Source organism: Ambystoma mexicanum, chromosome 1p (genome assembly GCF_040938575.1).
Source record: "Ambystoma mexicanum isolate Mex_15411 chromosome 1p, UKY_AmexF1_1, whole genome shotgun sequence".
NCBI classification, from domain to species: Eukaryota; Metazoa; Chordata; class Amphibia; order Caudata; family Ambystomatidae; genus Ambystoma; species Ambystoma mexicanum.
The window spans coordinates 1302948455-1302971336 of NC_090921.1; the positions used below are offsets into that span (position 1 = coordinate 1302948455).

The window sequence follows — 22882 nt, forward strand, 5'->3', positions numbered from 1 at the left end:
AACGGGTTTTTTCAATGGCGCTGATGTGAGGGTTGGCTTTTGTCAACCGTTAAACGGCGCTTCACTCGCACCGCTTTCAAAGTTCTTTTTGTTTGAAGGGTCGTCTGTGCAGTTCATGTGCCCGGGGGATCCTTCACTCTTTTATTTAAACTTCTTTTTTTCTTCCCCGGCAGGAGTTTACAATGTGTTCTGGAGACTTTACCCTAAACTTCAGGGTCTAGAAAGCAAGGGCCCATCCTCTGGCCTAAGAAAGGTATTTTCCATCCATCATCTGCCTCTAGATAATATTATCTTCTCCTGTGGTCCACTCAAAAGTGTTCTGGCTGTAGGTGTTCGCATTTGCTGCAGCTCTAGATAATATCTTAACATGTGGTGTTTTGGAGAGTGTTCCCTCTTTCTCACCATCTCTGGAGACAGTTATTGTTTTTATCCTCTGTGCTTGGTAGAGGTTTTCATGTCTTCTTCTGCTCCCTGTAGATTTATGGCATCCTCTAGTAATTTACAAAGCTTTCTCTCACCCTCTCCTTCTCTCATAAACTTTCTCGTTCCCTTGGTTGCTCTTGACAGCGCTCTCTCCTCATTTAGCTCTAGAGAGATTTCTGTTATTCTCGAATGCTCAAGAAAGCTTTCAATGATCCTCTTGTTTGGTCCTAGAGAAATTAAGTTCATCCTTGAATGCTTTAGAACGCTTTTAATTATCTTCTCCATTAGTCCTATGCTTTTGTGCTTTCTATATTCCCCCATACTCTAGAAAGTGTTCTATTAACCTCTCCTTTGGCTTTACAGACATTCCCTTCTTCTTTCCATGCTCTGGAGTATTTTCCTTTATCTTCTCATGCTCTAGAAAATTGTTCTGAAATCTTTGGCTCGCCAGATACATTTGACTACAACTCCAATGAGCCCAAGAGAGCATAGTCTTTCTTGGGGAATCATTGGAGCTGTAGCCCAAAACGCCTAGAAAGGCACAGGTTGCATACACCTACTCTAGGGAGCCTTTGCTTTCATATATCCTCTCGTGGTCTAGAGAGCTTTCCATTATCTGTAATTCTCTAGAGGCTTTCCGTTATCTTCTCATGCTGTAGAGAGTTTACCTTTATCCTCTCATTTGGTGCTAGAGGTATTGCCTTTATCCTGTCATGCTATAGGCTAGAGAGATTTCATTTGGTCTCTTATGCGCTAGAGAGTTTTCCATTATCTTCTGATTTAGCTCTAGCAATATTTATTTTCCCTTTCATGCGATAGAGACAGTTCCTTTATCCTCTCATGCTCTAGAGAGCTTTCCATTATCCTCTGTTTGGCTCTAGAGTGCTTTCCTGTATCCCCTCATACTCTAGGGAGGCTTATTTTACCCTCTCATGCTGTATATAGCCTTCCTTTATCATCTCATGCTCAAGAGATTTTTCCTTTGTCCTCTCTTTTGGCTCTAGAGAACTTTACTTTATCCTCCCATGCTCTAGAGAGCTTTCCGTTATGCTCTCATTTGCCTCTGGAGATATTTCCTTTATCCTGTCATCCAATTGAGAACTTTCCTTTATCCTCCCATGCTCTACAGCGCTTTCCTTTATCTTCTGATTTGGCTCTAGAGGACTTTTCTTTAGCCTCTCATGTCCTAGAGAACTTTCAAGCAGCTTTTTATGTTCTAGGTGAGGGATGTAGAACCCAGCTCTGTGTGTGCACATACACTTGCATGTGGGCATCGTGCTGTATTGTCACACTGTCCTGAATGTGTATACACAAAGCTTGATATGTGCATGTCCTGTTGTACACCCTAATGTTCTTGTGCACACTGTTGTCTCTGAAAGCACATTTTGCAACATGTGGCCACACCCTGATGTATGTATGAACTGACTGCTGTTTGTGTGCACACCCTGCTGCTTAACTGTGTGGACACCCTTGTAGGTAGTCAGAATGTGCTATTTGTGGGCACAGCTTAGTGTATGGGCATAGCAACTGACTATATATACACCCACACCCACAGGTTTATAGGGATACATCAAGCGGATACATCAAGCTGTATGTGGGCACCCTTGTCTGTATATGCTACCGCACCCCTGTGAGGCCAAATTACATGTTAGCTGTGCCCATGTAGATTTTTTTCATTGTTGTCCAATTTTATTAGGTGAATGGCTGTCACTGCTGCTCATTACCCCCTTTATTTTCTGTGATTCATTGCAATGTGTGTAAGCAGGATGTGTCCTTCGCTGGTGCTGTAGTTCAGGAATATACAGGTAACACTTGTCCTGAGTGTGTAGCTACTTTCAGGTCATGGCTCTTTAGTGAGTTGGTGGATGTGATGACCAAAAGATCATATATCACTATTATTATTATTTTTTATTATTATTATTGTTATTAGGATATTTATTGAGCTTGGAGGTAGCTTTGGGAAGCAAAAGAATGCCTTACAATCATAGCAGGAAGAACGTAGTGAGGGAAGCAGAAAAACAAGGAAACCGGAGCTACCAACAAGGGAGGGGGAGAGCAGGCAATTTGGCAGCAAGGGATCTGCAAGCAACCAGGTGAAGAAACAGTGGGGCGCAGATCACCGAGTCTCAGGTAGGATTGGGAGTTTAGGGTCTGTAGACCTAGGTGTTAGGGAGCAGCCATTCCTTGAAGAGGAGGGTCTTAAATGTCTTCCTGAATTGTAGAAGTAACAGGGCTAGTCTCATGTTGACTGGGAGAAGGTTCCAGAGCCTTGGAGCGTAGACAGAGAAGGCCAGTCTTCTGGTTCTTTCCATTCTGCACCAGTGGAGTTGAAGTCTGTGCATATTTGCATTTGTAGTGGATCGCAGGCCTCCGGAGATGCTGAGTTTCTCCGTGAGTCAGCTTAGGGACTTCAGGGTGACAGTCTTGTATATGATGCAGCAGTGTTTGAAGATGATAGGGGCTTGCAGTGGGAGCCAGTGCAGCTCGATGATGCTGGGGCGATGTGGTCGCATTTGTGGAGTCCTTTGATGAGTTGTGCTGCAGCATGCAGGACACATCTCAGGGGTGCCAGGGTAGACACCGGAAGACCTTCCAAAAGGGCATTGCCACCATCCAAGTGGGAGAGTACTAAGGCTTGGCCAGCAGATCTTGTTTTTTCTGGGATAAATGGCTTGATTTTCCACAAGGAGAGAAACTTGATACCAAGATGTTTTTGTCTTCATTGCAGTTTGAAGGAGAGGTGCCTGTCGATTTCGAACCCAAGTGACTTGGCTCGGGTGCTCAGCTGGGGCGTGAAGCTCCTGGGGTTCATAACAGCAAACCAGGTCTTGATGTCAGGGTGTTTGATGTTGTTGGTCAGTAGTATGAATTCAATCTTGCAGGGGTTGATCTTCAGGTAAGCAGGACATCCATGACTGGGTCATTGTGAGGCATTCCTGTCAGGGAAATTTTAACTGATCGGTTGTCTGACATATGTGATGCACCAGTTTGAACTATACTAGGACTGACAATTAGGTGGACATTTTGACTCAATGCTTAGTTAATGGAGAGAGCTTAAGGACAAACACCTCTGCAACTCTCCAACTCTGCATGTCATTTACACACCAACCTCTTAGTCACACGTCGAGGGAAACACTTGTCAGATCCGGCCAGATCTTCAGAAAGCATTAGATACATTTCAATAAACTTCAAGTTTTATTTAAATATGCACATTATACTAAGATGCACATTTTAAGTGAAATGGTAATCGCCCAGAAAGAACTATTACAACATCCCAGGCCCTCTCAGTGGGGTATTGATGCTTTACTGGTTGGGGCCGAAAAAGGGCATGGGAATTCTGGTGGTGCTTCAATAATGTCGACAGCCTTGTATATTGGACATTCATGGCGGCCGGCATTCCAATGAATCCCTATGGACTATGCTTGAATTCTTTATGATTAAAAGTATATGTAATCCATGGGGATTCAAATCTTTCTGCCTGCAAGAAAGTTGTTTATGGCCTGAGCTGCTTTTGCTTTCCCTTCACAGAGTGGAAACATGCACAGAGCCTATTTCCCAGGCCCTGCCCAACTTCATCAAGGGGGAACCCTAGTAAAAATAGCACAGATGATGAAAAAAAGGTGCAGAATTTGTTTTTGCTTATTTGTTACAAGCCATGTAATTTGACGCACTGGGCAAGATGAGGCTGCACATGTCTTAATAGAGTTCTTTTAACATGAGCAAGACAATGTTTTGCTCCGTTAAACCGGGGGAAAATGTACATGCCTTGATGGAGACATGGGGGGTCATTACGAGCTGGGTGGTAAGGGGTTAACGGCGCCTGTAATGGTGCCAGCGCCGTTAACCCCTCACCGCCCTATTATGAGTCTGCTCGCGGGATCCGCAAACGATGCCTGGTAAAACCAGGCCCCCTTAGCTGGTCCCGCTAACAGACCACGGAGCTAACAACGGGCCAGTTATTAACAGGCCAGTTGTTAGCTCCCTCCCCATTCCCTATTGGGGCTCGAATGGGAATGGTGATGTACCCGGTCCAGGTTCCTCAAAGGAGGAATTACCGGTTCCTCCAAGGTTGGAATGGCCCGGTAAGTCCTCATTTGAGGAACCCGGACCTGGTAAATGGTAAGGAGGTAACCATGCCACAAATTGCGGCAAGGTTACCTCCAACCTCGTAATGACCCCCATGGTCTTGCCTCCAGGTACTCCAATATCTAATGCCTCTGGTGTAGTGGGGCACTCCCACAGCCCCCCGTGCTACAGTTCCCCCTGTCGCAGTCTGTTCTGGGGTGGTCCCGACAAGCTTTGGAAATAAATAATTTATTTTTGAAGTCAGAGTGTATGCAGTACGGATTCCTTACTCAGAGAAGATGGTTTTGGGTCGTGGCAGTTAAGAAAAAAATGTGTAAATGGTGTGTGTGCGTGTGTGCACGTGCTGCATGCTTGATGTATGCATGTATGCGTGGGTGCATGCAAAGGTGTGTTATGTATTATGTAATATGTGAGTGACTGACTACATGATGTATAGTTGTCTGAGTGGGCATATGAGTGAATGGTGTGTGAATCGATGTGTGCATGTGTTTCTGCTGACCCAGAATCACAGAGATGACTTTGCCAGATGGGAGGTGAAGGGCGTGATGTGCTACTACTTTAATTTATTTTTATACGTACGTATACAGTAACATTTTTTACAGGGAATCGATCCATGATAAAGCAAGCATATTATGTGTTATGTGGCCAGACTGGCATTTTGTTAGAGCCAGTCTAGCATTTTTGTACTGTGGCATGACGTTGGTTAATGGACATTTATAACAAAGCAAGCATGATAAGTGTTATTACCTGGATAGACTGACATTTGGGTGCAGCCAGTCTAGCCATTTCACTCAGTGACATGGCATTTTTTACTGGGCATCTATGGTAAAGCAATCATGGTTTGTTAATGAGTGGCTAGACTGACATTTTGGTGCAGCCAGTGTAGCTATTTTTTTACTGTGGTATAGCATTTTTTTCTGGGCATCTATGATAAGGATAAGTGGTATTGCATTGCAGGACTGGCACTTTGATGCAGCCAGTTTTTATATGTTTTCTTATTGTGGCATTGCATTTGTAATGTCAAAGCCAACAGGAATATGTCCTTATGTGGGGATACTTTCATATACTGGCAGAGCCAGCCTGGAAAGGTTTTCTTATAGTATCATTAATGGCATTATGGACAAAGCAAACCTAAGCATGTTCTTATATGGGAATACTGGTATATATTGGTGCAGCTATTATGGACATGTATGGACACAGCCAGCGTGAAAATATTGTGGGTAAAGGCATCAAAGAATTGTGATGAGAAATGATCCTGTTCACGGTTGATAGTTTGCCGCCGTTAGATTTTAGAGTGGAGTTAACTTACAAAACCATTTGCAAACTGTCTGGCTTTTTACCCACATTGTACAGAAAGTATGCTGTATAATGCACCATTTTTACCCATTATCAAAAAATGTCTTGGAGGAAGGGAAGCGGTCTTGGGTGGTGGGGAAGAGAAAACTCTTTGTTTGGTTCTGGCTCCCTCATTACACTCAGTCACTCTGGCATATTTGTGTACACATTTTCTGCTATTTTTGGGCAAAGCCAACATGATCGATGTTATTACTTGGAAGAGGGTTCGGAGTGGGGGTTTGTAGCATAATGGAGCTGGCAGAGTGGACATGTACTTTCTGTGGCATATATGGCATAGTTCACTCACATAAGGGGCAAGGACAATGCAACGTGTGTTCTAACATGAGGAGGATGGGTGCACTTGTGCAGTCAGCAAGTAAATGTTTTCTTACTGTGGCATTGCATGTTTTGCTGTTGTTAAGAGAAAGTAACCATGATGAGTGTTCTTACATGGTGTGTGTGCAGCCAAACAAGCAAATGGTTCCTTAATGCCACATTGCATGCTTTACTGCCATGAGGGCACATTCAACGTCAAGAGTATGGGTTGGGCAATCAAATGATTTATGCAGCATTTTCTTCCTGTGGCAGATCCGGCATTATGTCATTACATGGGTATACTGGCAGGGCCAGCATGAACATGTTTTCTTATGGTATCATTACTGTGCGTAATAGCACTGGCTATGCCTAATATGTTGCATTTACATAGTGCTACTAACCCTCAGGTATCTGAGCACTGCGTGGTTATAATTTATCGACCTCGAAAGGATGAAATGCTGAGTTTGGCCCTGCCGGGATTCACACCTACATCGCAGGCTCTGCACAGATGTCAAAGCGAGCGCTCTACTCTCTGTGCTATCTGACGTTGGCTAGTACATTTGAGGCAGGCGCAACCCCCTTGTTTCTAGGCTTGGTGAACGATTTCAAGTTTGATTAAAACACACACTTGCATCTTTCACCGAGTGCAGTGTGTGCCGTGGTCCTGCAGCGGCATGGCCCTCGTGTGTATTCTGCATGCATGTGGTGCAGGCCGACATGGAGTGCGGCGCAGCCTGTGCTTTTGTTGCCGGGCTTTGGGGGGGCTCTTCAGCATGGCTCGCAGGCCCTCCCCCATTCTGTGTTACAGCACTGCCTAAAGCACAAGCCCCAGGAAGGGATCCAGTGTCTTATGGAGATAGTGAAGCAATTGAAGAGGCTGGCTGCAAAGATGCTGGCAAGACAATATAAACGAGTGAGCCTTTAGCAACTTCCGGAATTTCAGAATGCTTCTCTTATGTCCGAGTTCAGCCAAGAGTTCATTCCACACTTTAGGGCGTGTGGCGTGAATCGAGCTCTGCTTCCTTCCTCCCCGGGTCTCAAACCTGTGAATGGATCTTTTCAAGGGCGTCTCCTATAATGTACCCTGGAGATGGCTTCATCCTTCTCCCCACCACGTGGGCTGATCACGGACTTATCTGCCATTTCCCCAGAACCATGGCTCTGCATATTGCATTTGTCACAATAATTCCTATGAGGAACTTTTCAACAATTTATAAACTGACTTTATAAGATACTTACCAGAACACTGGCATCTTACCTGCACCCCCACCCCCATCCCCTTGGGTCACTGACGTTTTTTGCCATGAAATCGAATTTTAGCCTACACCTGATTTATTGTTACACTCCTTCCTACTGACATGCACTGGGTAACGCTGCATGTCCCTTGTTTATTTATGTATCTATTTGTCTCAAGGAGTGTAAGGAGACGCTGGTGCTCTGTTGTGTGTCTGTTATAGCACCGTTGGTCTGGTATTGTAACCCCAATCCTGTTGTGCGTTTCGATGCCCCTCTGTGCATTGTTGGTAAAGTGTTAACCCCACCTTACATGTTCTAGGTGCCATATCTAGTATATATTTCCATGCGTACTAAAACGTTTACTATGTGTTAGAGGTTGTAGGGATTACGGTGACTACTCCTGTGTTGGCATATTGTGTCCTGTCTAAATGTTTTGAACATTTTTTTACAAAGACGTCAGAAAATTGCTAACGCATGTAGATTTTGTTTGAAAATTAGTCAACCTGAGATGCTAAAGCATTTGATCTCTGAATGTCCTGCTCTCTCTGATGTAAGAACTAAGCAATTCCACCATTTTTTCAAAGAATATTCAGCTGAAATTTTATGGAGAGCTGTTTGACTCACATGGAAGTACTATTAACATAGCAACTGCGACATTTGTGCAAACTTTGAATATATCTTGATGCTTTTATGGTGATGACAACACTCAAATCCAGTACCTTTTCCTGTGGTAATCCATGGCTGAGTAGAACTTTCAATCTACTTAATGCAAATGATGCCAGCAAATGCTTCATTGTGGCAACATAGGATCTGAATATGGCTAACCTCAACTGTTAGTTATACGAATATATTTTAGCCATGATAACTATCTTTTGTATTATTATATACTTATCATATGTGATTATTTGAAATGTCTGACTGTCAGGATTGTCAGGAGTATCACAGATATTCTCAGAATCAGAACTGTCTTTACCCTGTACCCACTCCTCCTCACCTGAATCTTCCGATGAGGACTTGTGTAGTCGCCCCTTTCTCCTGGATGTCTCTTTTTTAGTGAAGAGGAAAGGCCTTCTGCGGTTAGAAGCCACCCAGTCTCCTTGGTGGAACAGGAAAGCAAGGGACCCCTTCCCAAAGAGGTCGAACAGAGAGGAAAAAAGTGGAAGCTAAAAAAAAGCTCTCAGAATTGTTGGGTGTCGTTTGTAGAGCAGCTTTATGGTAACGCCAGGTAAGTCTTGACTCCAGGTAAGTGTTGACTCCAGGTGTGGTTTTGACTCCAGGTATGATCTTGACTCCGGATCTGGTCTAACTCCAGGTAGGTAACGTAACTTGTGACCGGACCTCTGGTCACGTGATGCGAGCGAGGGCTGAAGATAGTGTATGAAGAACACGCGACTAGAAGCAGTCAACTGAGCCAGAAACAAAAGGAAAACAAAGAAAGAAAAGAAAGGTAAGAGACGGAGAAAACCGAGAATTGGTTGGAATAAGGAAAGCGAGTTGAAGAGGGAGGGGCCAAGGAGCCGCAGGAAAAGAGGAAAGACCAGTAGGAGAGGATGAGCAAGAAGAAAGAATGCGAGCGAGGAGCTAGCGGTAGAAATGAGCCAAAGGCTGTAGAGGCAAGGACAGAAGCGGGGAAGAAAAAGGGCACCGGGCTGGAACCAATAACAGGCGGAAACTTGGCAAAGCCGGTAAGGAAAACTCAGAGCGGTTCACAGAGCGCTACGCTAAAAGTTGCAACGCGCTGAGCCAAGAAAAAGGCGCGGTTAAGTACGGAAGCTAGGAACAGGTAGGAGGAAAGACCAGAACGACACAACAGGGATGTAACCAACCGAAGTGGAACATCTAATGGCAGTGAAGCTACCATCGGCTTCCTAGTCGCCAGGGAATTCTTTTTGCAAACGTCATGACACTGACTGATTTTATGATCTTATTAAAATTTTTGGTTTTTTATCCTTGTTTTCTTTACTGCATACAATTAATTACCATTTTTGTTATGATTGTTATGATAAAACTTGTATATTTTGATGTAATATTTGAAAGGCTGTAATTTCAGCTATACAGGCACTGAGTCTAGCTCCAGGCATACCTGCCTAACCTCTGGGTTTATCCCAGAGACTCAGGGTTTTCACGCTCTTCTCCCGGTCTCTGGGGAAGAGCGTGGAGTCTCGGGCTTTTCACAGCAGGCCCAGAGTTGCTGCGGCTCTGAGGCTCAGAAGGGCTTGAGCAGTCAACATTGAAGTGGCTATTGCGGCACTTGCCAAACCTGCATCCCTGAAAAGGGTGTTTTGTAAATTGTAAGTGATTTTCTAAGGGTTACTTTTATTTGTTCCTGCCAGGGAAGCGCTGATCAAGGGCTTGATACAATGTTAAAGAGATGTGGCAGCAGGACTATACAGACTGAAGGCATTTTTCCCCTCATTCTCTTTGTTTCTTTTAAGTAACCGACCTGGTACGTTTTATTGCAGGCATTAGCAAACAAGTGTGTGAGAATGGCCAATTTCTCTGTCAAGCCACAACTCACTGGGATGGGCTTCTTAGCCCCCTAATCTGCACCTATGCTAAAGTAAACACAGAACTAAAAATGCATACTAGTCTGTGCAATGTCTGCTTGCTTGATAGGAAAACAATGTTTTCACCCTTTATGAGGCATTGCACATTTGATGTACGTCCTGCATAACAAGATGCATGCCCGTGTGAAATGACTGAACTGCATTCTGGGATTCGCAGTCTTGTAGTTATAACGGGGAAACCAGGGGTATATTCCCAGAAGCAACTTAGAGGCTGGAAGGCCGTCTCCGAATGGAATGGTGTGTGGGTGCGCATTTCAAAATGATGTTTGGAGGTCCCCTTGCCTGCAGCTGAGAAGATCTGATTGCACATGCTAGCAAAAATGCCTTTATATGGGTTAGTGTAATGCTTCCAAATGCAAAAGTGCACTGTCAAAATGGTAAATGCGTTTTCGAGGGCACCGTTTCATTTGATGCAGTTGTGTGCACATAGCCGATCACACATCAAAATATTGTTTACCTTTTTGACGTGTGGGAGGAGCCTTGTGTAATTGGACGGAGTCTTGTGTGGCATTGGGCAGGGCATACTTCTCAGGGTTTTTGATTTTCAAATGTAGGCAGGTATGGATCCAGGGAATGTTCATACTTTTAGCTCAAAAGTGGGAAGGGCCCACCAGTTATCCTTGTTTATATACAATGCACTGTGTCTTGCTGCATGTTATGTGTAACCAAATGTGCTTATGTGAACTTATAGTTACCCCATGTGTAATTTTATTTAAAAAGTTGACATTTTTAGTATAACACTTTGGTGTATTATCTGGGGTTAAGTATTAGGACTAACTGTCCCTCACTGCACTGAGTGAAGCCTGGCTGCTCTGTCATAGCTACCACTTAGACTTTGGTCTATCTTTTCGTTGGGGGGACACCTGTCTTGCAGGTATCCGTACAAAAAGTCCAGAGAAAAATTTAGAATTTAGAAATTACCGCATTTTCTTTGCGGTTATTTCTCCAAATATGGGGTAATTTAAAAAAGAAATATATATATAGTGGTTGGGGAGGGGTAAAGGGAATAGTTAAGGTGGGGGTAGTTAAAAATAAAAAGATGCAGTCATTTCTACATTCGAAATTTTAACGTATATCCGTCTTGCCTTAATCTTTCATGGTTTTACATTCCTCACCAGCAGTATGTGGAAATATATTCCTATAAGTCAGCATACGTTTTCTTTAGTAATGGGTTGATGTGATGGTGGCACATGATATGATATAATAGGTTATTTATAACACGCTTAATACCCAGAGGTTTCTAAGCACGGACATGGGGATCGACCCTGTGTTGCTCTGGTGTCGTCTTGCCTCCAAGGCGAGCACGTTGCCCCTGAACTATCCTCCCGAGACAACGTCAGAGAAGTGAACCTAAGTGTGAAGAAGCATTACAAACTACAGCGAAGGATGAGGCCAAAGGTCCACAATGTTCGTTCCTTAAGCCCGCAGGCCACGTTGAACCCTGGGCCAACCTCATCTTAAACCAGACATACATCTACATGATGTCTAGCTCTGCGACACATTGCAAACGCTTAGGAGCAGTGGGGGACTTGTGTATCTGATGAGAGAGAGACAGAGAGACAGAGAGAGAAAAAGAGAGAGAGAGAGAGAGAGAGAGACAGAAGAGAGAGAGAGAGAGAGAGAGAGAGAGAGAGAGAGGTTTGATTGACTGTGTGATGGTTGAACTTCTAGAGTTGATAAAATCACAAAACACATTTTCTAGGTTCTACATGGTTTCAGGGTTAAAATGCGACATCTTTGGGCAGATTGCCTGAGCTGTAGTGGCGGGTGAATCCCCTCTTTCTGCTGAGTGTAGTTTCTTGGATGGGATTGCTTGCCTCTATCCAGGCAGTCTCATGATGGCACTGTCCTTGCACTGCCTTGCCTTCAGTCTCCACAGCCTCGCCAACCTGCCCCACCAGCCTCAACTTGTAAAAAGAGAGAGCTTCCGATAGAGCCTGCATGGCTACCCAAGCAGTGCAGGTAGAGTTTGTCCCAGAGACTCAGGATTGACATAGAGGGTTAGAGATACCAACATGTGCTTTACATTGAACGGAAACACCAGGGCATCGAAGCAAATGGATAATCTATAACAGATACTTAACAAGGTACCAATCAGGAGTCACTTCCAACCCCTCACCTAACTCGTGATGGGGTAGAAGTTTTCTCCTTTGGAGGTTGTAATTTAGACTGCCTTTTCAGGTTTGACTTTAAGTGGCTGCAACAGCTTACAGAGCGAAGGGGCTAGCCATTCAATACCTGGCAGGTAGTGTGAAGCCTCTTTTCGGTGTCTCCCTATTGACACCACCGTGAAAAAACTGTTCTCGATGCTGGTTTGGGTCAGTGGTACGTGGAGAGATCAAGCTCCGATTTCACACACTCTCCAGAGGAACCATGTAAGAAGACCATGGTTCTTTAGAGGATATCACTGCGCCCCTTTGTGTTATTGGGCTAATGTGCTTCTTGTTAGTATGATGTCTCTGTCGGGCCCTTGAGCTTCTTTTCTTGACAGGTTTTGGAGGGCTGCATAGATGTGATGTGGACCTCTTCCTCTTAACCCACAAGGTCTATAAATTAAGCCTGATCCGTAATGTCCATCATTTTTCTTTTTGAGACAATTGGCAACTGCTGTTATCACACCCCCCATGACGTCTTTTGCAACATTGGTGGCAGCCGTTTTCAGATGTGGTTTAGCTAATTCATTACAGGGCTCCCACTACAGTATGGCTGATCGCCGTAGCCGGCCTGTGTCCTGTAATATTCCATATAAGCCCTGGGCCATTGTAAAACTTGTGTATTAGTCTTTGAGCTGCAGCAGTCAATAGTGCAACCGCAGCTACATTTTTCTGTATTTAAATTATACAAACTGCCCTTGATTTTCTCTTATCTGAATGTTGATGGGTCTAGATGTAACACTTTTTTCACCGTACCCTGGTTTGGTTGTTCGGCTATTGTTGATGGCTCTGATAAGATCTGGGTAGTACCCCTTGGCGAACCATTGCAGTGAAAGCCTCAGAGGGTTTGTTTGTTTTATTATACACGTGGCATCCCCACTGCCCACTACCCAGAAGTATCCTATGAACAGACGTATTGAACTTCTGTGAGCGTCACAGTCGACTGTACTTCCAAATGTATGGGTTTGGCAAGCTTCACAGTGAAGTTGAATATTTTGTTCTCTGGGAATGTATATTAATAATAATAATAATGTATTTCTTATATAGCGCTACACACCTGTAAGTCTCAGAGCGCTCAAATAACAGAAGTCATCATTATCCCACAGAGTGGTACTCATTTCATCAACCTCGGAAGGATGAAAGGCTTTGTTGACCCTGGCAGTATTCGAACCTGCCACAGCAAGCTGCACACAGTTTTCTGGGGCGAGCGCTTAGCTCGGTGTGCTATCTGACCATAGATTATCTGCTGGGGAACATAATGTAAAATGACTTTCCCACCATACACCATGGCCTATAGAGAGCTGCTATCCACCCATCTGTTGAATTTCACAGACCACCCCTGCCATTTCACTAGATATTGTTTCCTAGCGCCTCATCCTTTATTAGTTATGTCTTTTTCCATTCTAAAAATTCTGCGTCGGTGTTTGCTGACTTTTCGGATCTCCTACCTAGAAATAAACACCTTCAACAGCTTCCCCTAAGTAATCGATTAATCTGCATATATATAAAGATTTTCCTGGAGAACCATTGCTGTAGTTCTGCTCATACGTGTCTGGGTTGCCTGACGGATCACGTGACCCCTGAACCTTTTATCAGAAGTTGGTTCTGGGTCGGCTGGTATTGTGTCAGCGCTCCTGTTATCTTGAATGCCAGTAACTGTGCCGTTGCTGTGGAAGGGGCAGACGTGGTCCCACTTGCCATTGCATTCTCGCACCACCATTCGGGTCCTTTTCCTACTCATCACGCTCTCCTTGACCTGCCTGGCCCTGCAAGACCAATCTCCCGACCTGGCTGGCATCTGGGTCGGGTTACGGATCACGTGCCTGGTGTGGCCCTACATATTTGCCAGTATAATGTAAAGGAGCAGCTGCATACCACTGCAGGAAACCCTGTCCCTCTACCCCCCATGTGTGGGAAACCTAAGATTGTGCCATGTTGGACACCAGCAGTTGTGCCAATACCGCAGCATGTATTCGATAGAAGATACCTGTTGAGACAACCATATTGAATGCATCCCCAAAGTGATGACAACCTAAGGGAGGATCTCCCTGAAGGAATATGAAAAAGAGCAAGGAAAAAACTGGTGACGTCACAAGAGAAATACCTCGCCGTCCCGAGATACTGGCTGAAGAAGATGTATGGATACTACAGAACAAATGACGAAGTAAAGAATCACAGAACTTTTAAATACGAAAGAGAAGATTACACGTGCACAAAGTGCTGCAAATAATCAACCGTTCAATAATTGTACAGATGCTGAAACACAAGTCGATTAAGTCTTCATAGAAGCTGGCTACACGTAGTGAACAGAATGCTGGCAAAGCCACCATTATATAGAAGCTGGACATCAGTGTCATGAATTTAGTAAGCCAGGACCCATGAAGAGGAAAGGAAAAACTCTGTTGTATCAAGAACAAGCTGAATCGTGGAGCTACATGGCGAGGTTGTCTGGCCTCGAGTCAAGAATGATGCAGCCATGGCAGCTATCTATTCTGGAAGGCAGCGAATGTGCGAAGGATGAATCATCCCTTGTTCAGGTGCAAAGATAGAACACCAAGAGTGCAAAGTTCTATTCATTTAGAGCATTTAAAACCTGCAAAATGGACCAGATCATGGTCTCCTGTCACGTGAGCCAAGGATGAAAATAGAGTTCGGACTTGGAGTGTCAGGACACGATAGTGAGTGTTTGCACTCCCATGTATTCTGAAGACAAGAATACTTTTGCAAGGCCAAGTTCAAAGACAATCTTCATGGCAGATTCATGGGTGATGGGAGATGCTGGGCTAATTGGGCGGGGAGGTAGTGTCATGCCCATCTCCCTGCACCTGGTTCTGAGCTTACGTGCTGTGAACAGAATGTTCCAGACCTGGCACTAGCGCGCCAACCAATTGTATTGATCCATATAACGAAGGACCTTATAGTTTGAAAACCAATGAGAAACCATGTATCTAATGTTTTTGAAGATAACATGTTTGAGAGGTAGGCCTGTATTGTCCACCTGTCAGTGGGCAGCCAATCACAATCCTAGTCCCTATAGATAATATACTGAGATATCTCCTGAGATATTATCCTTGATAAGTTTTAATTTTTTGTCACGTAGTATGACATTACCTCTAACATATTTTTGACATATAACTATGAAAAGATCTCTGAGAGAACTTGAGCATCCGTCCGTTGATGTTCGTTGTGAACTCCGTGTTTTAGATAATTGATAATAAAACAGTACTTTGCCATCTTCCAGAGTTGGTTCGATTATTTGGAGTCAGAGTTATTCTGTGTGATCACATCCATTACAGGCACGTTCCTAAAGGGCCATAAACTCACTAGGGCATTCTCACTGATGGGCGTCCACATCAAAGGGCGACTCATGAAAGGGCATTGTTGACTCGTGTTTGCTCCTGCGAGCTGATGGTTTATACGACAATTCAGATATCTGCTACTAACTATGGCTTATCCATTCAATTTGCTTGGCGTATTTTCTTTTCCTTTTTCTTTACTGAATATGTTGCAATACACACCTGTCCACGGCTGTTTTTGGACTGCCTTTCGTCAATCATCACGTATTCGTGATTCATCTAATTTACTTTATCCTCTTCTATCTTCTATTAATTCACTTCTGTTATCTATTGGTCTCTAGAATATTCGCTCTGTATGTTGGAAGTCCTATTTAATTCTTGATACTTTCTTTCACTCAAATTTTCAGTTTTTGTGTCTTACTGAAACATGGATCTCTCCTGATAATACTGTTATACTTCTGCTTATTTTCTTACTTCTTCCACTAATTTTACACACACCTTTCGAGATCATGGAACGAAGGGCGGTACCGACATCCTTTTTCATTCATCATAGTCTCTGTCCCTCTTTTTCCTCCTTTGAATATCATTTTGCTCAGTTTTCTCGCACACACTCATTTGATTTTCTTATTCTCTATCATCCCCCTGGCCCTCTTACCTCTTTTTTACCTGATCTTGACCCTCTTCTCGCTCCTCTTCTTCCATTTCCTTATCCTTTTATACTTCTTGGTGACTTTAATCTTCATCTTCATACTACTCATGCTTCATTACTTTTACTGTCTCTTCTTACTTCTTTCCATCTTGCTCGGCTTTCTCCTATTTCTGGTTCTTCCCTAGATTTCATTTACGCTTCCTTATCCCTGGATGTTTCTGTGGCTGAACAACCAATTTATTTATCATATCCCACTGTACATTAATTTCATTCTCTTCTACCAGATTCTCATTCCTTTTCTTTGCATTCCATTTCTCTTTCACGTCGTGGTCTTTGTTCATTTAACATGAACACTTGTTATTCTTCTTTATCTTCTAATCATCCTCACCTTATTCATTTCTCATCTCTGCCTGCTGATTCTGCTTCTACACATCTCGATTCAGCTGTATGCTCTACATTACTTCAATGTCACCCTTCTTATCCATTTTCTCCTTCTGAAAAATCCTCTCAACCTTGGTTCACTCCTGTATTTTGTTCACTTCGTTGGATCTATCTACTCTGTTATCTGCATTCTTCCTATAATTCTTCTCTTTCAGCTGCAAATAAACTGTATTTTTCCTTCTCTTATTCTTTCTCTTTCCCATCACCCTCAAAGTTCTATTCTTTCTCCTCGTCTTCCAGATCCTTCTCTTTCTTTTTTTATTTCTGCCACAGATTCTGTTGACTTCTTCACTACTAAAGTGATGACTTCTCTCCATTCATCTTTTCCTTCTTCTTCTCTCTCTTCCTCTGCTCCTTTTTCTCTTACTGTTACTTCTCCTACGCTTTCTTCTTTGTCCCCTCTTTATGATTTTGCTACTTCTTTATTTTTCACTAGTGCACATCCAATCACATCCCCTTTGTATCATTTTCCCTCTGCTTTAATTTCTTATATGTATCCTTCTTTCCTTCACTATCTAACTTCTCTGATTAATTGTTCACTTGAATCTGCCTCTTTTCCACCTTCCTTTAAACACAGTATTATTATTCCCAATCTTAAGAAACCTTCATTGAACGCTGCTCTTCCCTCGAACTTTCATCCTACTTCTTTGCTTCCTTTTTTGTCGAAACTTCTTGAATGAGTTGTATATATTCAAGTTTCTTCCTTCCTGCATCTTCATTCTTTTCTTCCCCCCATGCAATCTGGTTTCCGTCTGGCTCATTCCACTGAATCTGCCTTATTACATGCTTTGAATTCTCTAATTTCTGCAAAGCATATCAAGCAACCTTTTAATCTTATTATTCTTGATATTTCTGCTGCTTTCGACACAGTGGATCATACTATTCTTATTTCTTCTCTCTCTACTCTTGGTTTATCTGGATCTGTTCTCAGTTGGTTCAAGTCCTATCTTTCTGACCGTACATATTCTGTTTCTTGGACTGGTAGGTTTTCTTCGTCATATCCACTTCTATATGGTGTTCCTCAAGGTTCTGTACTAGGTCCTCTTCTTTACTCTTTGTATACCATTCGTTTGTCTGATCTTATCTCTTCTTTTAATCATTCTTGTCATTTCTATGCGGATGACTCACACATTTTTCTTCATTCACAACACTGTTCATCTTGTCTACTCGTTGTCAGGTCTTGAATGGCTCTCAATGTTTACATCTTAATCCCTCTAAGAAAGAAATTCTTTTGTTCCCTCCATCTTCTCCCTCTCCTGTTTCTCCTCCACGTGGTCTTCTTTTTTCACCTTCTCTTCTTCCTTTTTCTTCCTCTGCTCGAAATCCTGGTGTCATCTTTGACCATTCTCTTTCCATGTCTTTACATATTTCTAGCACTGCTCATTCTGCTCATTTCCATCTCTGTAATCTTCGGCATGCTCGTTCGTTCCTTTAGTTTCAGGCCACTAAACGTATGATTTATTCTCGTTTTTTCTGATGCTTAAATGATTGTTCTGTCCTTTTCCTGGGTCTTCCTAAATCTCATCTCACTCCTTTATGTTCTGTTTTTAATTCTGCGATGTGTCTCCTTCTTCAGTTACCTTTTCGTTCCTTCTCTTCGTGCTCCTTCTTAACTCTCTTTATCTTATTTTAAATTTTTTGTGTTTTTTCTACAAGGCTCCATATGGCCTTGCTCCCTCTTATCTTTGTTCTCTTGTTTCTTTCTACTCTTTTTCTCATTCTCTTCCTAAACCACCCTGTGCCTCCTCCAGATTTAGTTCTTTTTCACTTCTTGCACCTAAGCATTGGAATGCTCTTCCACTTTCTATTGGGGCCTATGCTACTTATCATATTTTTAATTCTCAATTAAAAGCTCATCTTCTTCCTCATTCCTCCACTTAGTTTTGCCTGCACATTTTGGTCATCATTATTATTTTTATTATGCTGTTGTAATTGAATTTTTAAAGCGCTTTGGCGAAAATGCTTAATAAATTAAATAAATATAAAAATGCCCCTTTGTAAAGACGTCCTTGAGTTTTGAGACCTGCATATGACCACCCTTTTTTAAGATGAATTATTTCCTCCATTTCAAAAAGTCTTTTGGCATACAGATTTTTCTTGACCTCCAATGTATTCTGGGGTGTTACAGCTACGTGGGTAGTTTTAATAGATCTATGATGTGAGTTGTTACACACATTAATACATTCAGGTAACACACCCACATATCTATGGGTGTTTTAGCCGTTAATAAATGCCAGATCCGTGTTTTAAAAGTTTGTATAAAATGTTCTATAATAGAGGCTCGAACTTCTGAGTGTGTTATGAAATGGTGCACCCTCTGTTGTTTTAAAGGGATCTCTAGCGGTTTATTTAGAAACCTCTTAGACATGTCTGTCTGTAGTTTAGCAGGTACTTGCACATTGTTAAATATGCACTTAAAAGCTGCTGCTACACTGGTTCCCATCCTGTCTTTTAAAGCCTCAACATAGGAGTATTTTACAGTACATCTATGACGGCTAGAATATATGGGAACCCATCATTGTCCCCCTGGAATTGGCTCATATCCATAAGATCAGATTGCTCTTGTTGATCGATATCAGATACCACAGTCATTTGTGGTTTAAAATATTTTCAGAACGGCTTGTGTAGCGCGTAGAACTCCTGATCCAAAAGCCACGTCTTGACAGCGCACCTCGACACATTCTCACCATCAGTTCTCAGTTCACAATACAATTCCTCAACAACTCCATAACTACAAACACCCTCTTCATCGTAATATATTTTGGACAGCTTTACACGGGACATGTTCGCCCCATTTTTAATGATATTTACATCAGATTTTTATTCTGATTTACACCATCAGATTTGTATTCACATTGAATACTTAGGGTTGTTTGTTGCTGTATAGTTATCAATCTGGCTACACATTCTGCAGTATGCTCAATTACTTGATACAGACTGACTTTCACTGCGTCAATAAGCAAACACAGTACAGTGGGGCTCAGTGGCGGCTGGTGAGTTTGAAAGCTGGTGGGGCGTAAATTTCCCAGGGCGAATTTAGTAGCGAGCGCGCCCACCCCCCAAGTGGGGTACGGGGGTGTTCTACCCCCGCAAAATATTTGGAAAAATGGCCTACAAAATGTGCAATTTACTGTCCAAAAAACCCACCGAAATATGAAAAAGGCATTCGGTTTTACATATTAATGGTGGTACACTACTCTTACGTGTGCAAGTGTGATGGTGTATTTTACAGCAGCTTGTATTGAGAATAGCTGGTACTATGGTGTATGCATAAAGAAATTCATTATATAGTCAGTAATGATGGAAACATATGTTTGTCATGCTGTTACTGGCATTCACATGCATTCATCCTCTTACTAAGGTGGGATTTTAGGCATTTTCTGAAAGGGGGAAACTAAGCTAAAATATTACTTTAGTTTTTAACTACTTAATTAATGCGACATTTGTCCTACCTCTAATGGATGTCTGCCTCGCTGAGTTGCCATTGCTTCAGTTGCTCAAAGTTGCAACACGTGGAATGCACAGGTCTCAGAAATAGCACATACATATTGCATGGAGAAAAATGCAGCAGAAATAGTTTACTAAGTTTTATGTTGAGTGCTTTATTATCAACCAACAACCATAACATCAAAACATACTTCACATTTCTCACTGTTCTGGTAAATAGATCACTGCAACCTTACACAAAATCCTAACATATATAAGGCCATTGAAACAAAGAATTCAAGGTAACCCACAAAATAACTGCAAATAGCTTGTTTGTAACAGAACATTCACTGGTCAATCATTTTGAAAGTTTGTACACAAATTGTGCACGTCTATTTTTCAGAGAGGCAAATTTATCAATAGTCCGTGTATTGAAATCAGGGATCTCTTGAATTAGTTGTTTTTCCATGGACAGCATGGCCAAAGCATTCAGACGATCCTCAGTCATTGTGTTTCTCTAGAATGTTTTAATTCGCTTCAGGGTGGAGAAACAGCGCTCAGACTCAACTGTTGTCATGGGTGTAGTAATCAGAATTTTTAATAACTGCCTTGTTTCACTAAATGCTTCTTCGAGATTGTTTTCAACAAACAATTTTAATAAAGAAATTGCCCACTTGAACTGCAGAATTCTGGTCTCTCATAAACAATTGAAAGCTCAGTGCGCAGTCTTTCCTTGTTTAACATGGGGTACTCTTGGACAGTTGCATTCAGTGCATCATTGGGAAAAGACTGTCCATGTGTTTGAAATAGGTCACTCTGCAACAATTTTACCCCCTCCAAGTGGTTAGTAAATGCAAGGCGTTCTTGGGCTGTGTAACTAAAATATCACATACTTCTTTAGCCAAATGATTCAAAGTGTTCATATTTACATTGCGACCTGAACAAGTTGGCTCTGATGGAAGTTTAGCTTCCAGATTGTCAGTGCGTTCACGTACTCTGCCAATGCACTTGATAAAAGTTGCAGTAGCTTTCTGCACATACACAGAGTCAATGGGCCTCATTACGACCCTGGCGCTAAGGGGTTAACGGTGCCGTAAATGGCTGCGGTGCCGTTAACCCCTTAGCGCCTATTTACGAGGTCCCTTTGTGGCACCCGACCTTAACGGCTGGTCTGGACCAGCTGTTAAAGTAGGGACCCGCAAAGGGCCCTTGAAGGTAATTACGGTACCGCAAATTGCAGTACCATAATTACCGCCTTCCCCATTCCCATTGAGCCCTATGGGGCAAAAATGGGAATGGGGAAGGGCCAATGGTGCATGGGGAATTACCGCCCCGCCAACCTTGGAATGGGGTGGTAATTCCCCATTGCACCATGGCGGACTCGTTACAATACCGGCAGCAACCATGGTGTTATAGCGCCATTGGTTACCGCCGGTGTTGTAATGAGGGCCAATGTCTCGCTTCTGAAGCTAGTTATATAGAATGTCGACATGGGGCATTATGTCATTGAACAAAAAAAGGAAGAAAAGGAACTACTTCTCTATCAGAGTTTGAATGAATCCCTGGGTCTCATGCACAGTAACCCCCTCAAAATCAGTCTGTCTTTCAATAATGAGCTTAAAGCATGTACGGATTGCTTCCCTGTGCTGATATATGGCTTCCACTAACCGAATATGGTAGCTCCAGCGAGTGCGAGATGGTTTTGGAAGTCTTTGATCTGATACCTCATCTAGAACTGCGGTTCTTTTTGGAGAATGAGAAAAAAATGTACAGAAGCCAGAGATATCACAAAAGAAAACTCGAGCTTCTGAGATTTTTGAAACAGCCTGTTCAATGATGAGGTTAAGCTGGTCTGCATAGCAACGTAGATAATGTACATTTGGATACATTTCAGCTACTTTCTTTTGGACTCCACCAGACACCCCCCTCATTACACTCGCACCATCATATGTTTGCGCAATTACTTTTTTTGTGGCAATCTTCAGGGAATACTTTGTCCAATTTTTCCATTATGGCAGTAGCACTGGTCTGCGCACTAGAGTCTTTCAGATGAGAGAATCCATAAAACCTTTCAACAATTCTGTATCGTTCATCAATGTAGCGATAGACTAGCACAGACTGAGTCTTAGTGGAAACATCGGTTGTATCGTCTGCCTGAATAGCCACATAATCTGTGCATTTTAACTGCTCTACAAGGATCTCTCTGGTGACCGTGAGCATGCAGTCCAGCAGTTCATTCTGAATTGTTTTTGAAGTGCCCTTGAATACTTTTGCATTTTTTAAGTGTAGTTCCATTGCACTGTCTATGCTGGGTACAAAATCCACCAGGCCTCTAAATACACCAGGATTTAAAGAGTCTTCAGTTTCATCATGGCCACGTAAAGCCAATTCAAACGCACCACAAAAACGCACACAGTCTATTAACTTTGACAAGATGTATCGGTTTTTATTCACATCCTCATTATGCCTCATCACGCTCCGGCGATAGGCATCATCCAACTGTGTTGCAATGTTTACACTTCCCAACATGCGCAGCTGTAATATATTCTCAATATGAGATTTGCACGATTAATGTCTCTTGCTTTTTTTCTGACAGATGCTTTAAGTCAGTGACTCCTGTTTTTGTCCAGGCCGTTTCACCTCCAAACAGCAGGCAAGGGAAGCAGAACAAAGATCGCTTAGCAATGCTACCAGTGAGCCATGTCTTCTTTTCATACCACACCATGGAAAATGTGCATGTGTAAGCCTTTCCCCTATCTTTTGCGGACTGTTCAATTTTTAAATCTGGCCGATCAGGCCGTAGTCTTTTCACCTCCAGTTTTTCACTGTGTGCGAGTCCGGAAAATGGTTTTGAGAGTAATTGGTCCACTGAATTCATTTTAGGCAACAGTGACACCTGTTAATAAGCAAAATGATTATGTACATGTATATGTATATGGGATCATGTAGTCATTG

General features: G+C 42.7%; 1 long non-coding RNA gene across 1 annotated transcript in view; it reads left to right on the forward strand.

Annotated features, from left to right (window-relative positions):
* Positions 1-22882, forward strand: part of LOC138453293 (uncharacterized) — a 162947-nt gene that overhangs the window by 128318 nt on the left and 11747 nt on the right. Inside the window, exon 2 of the long non-coding RNA XR_011260397.1 lies at positions 22524-22620. This is a non-coding gene — a long non-coding RNA (uncharacterized lncRNA). The remainder of the gene's footprint in view (positions 1-22523; positions 22621-22882) is intronic.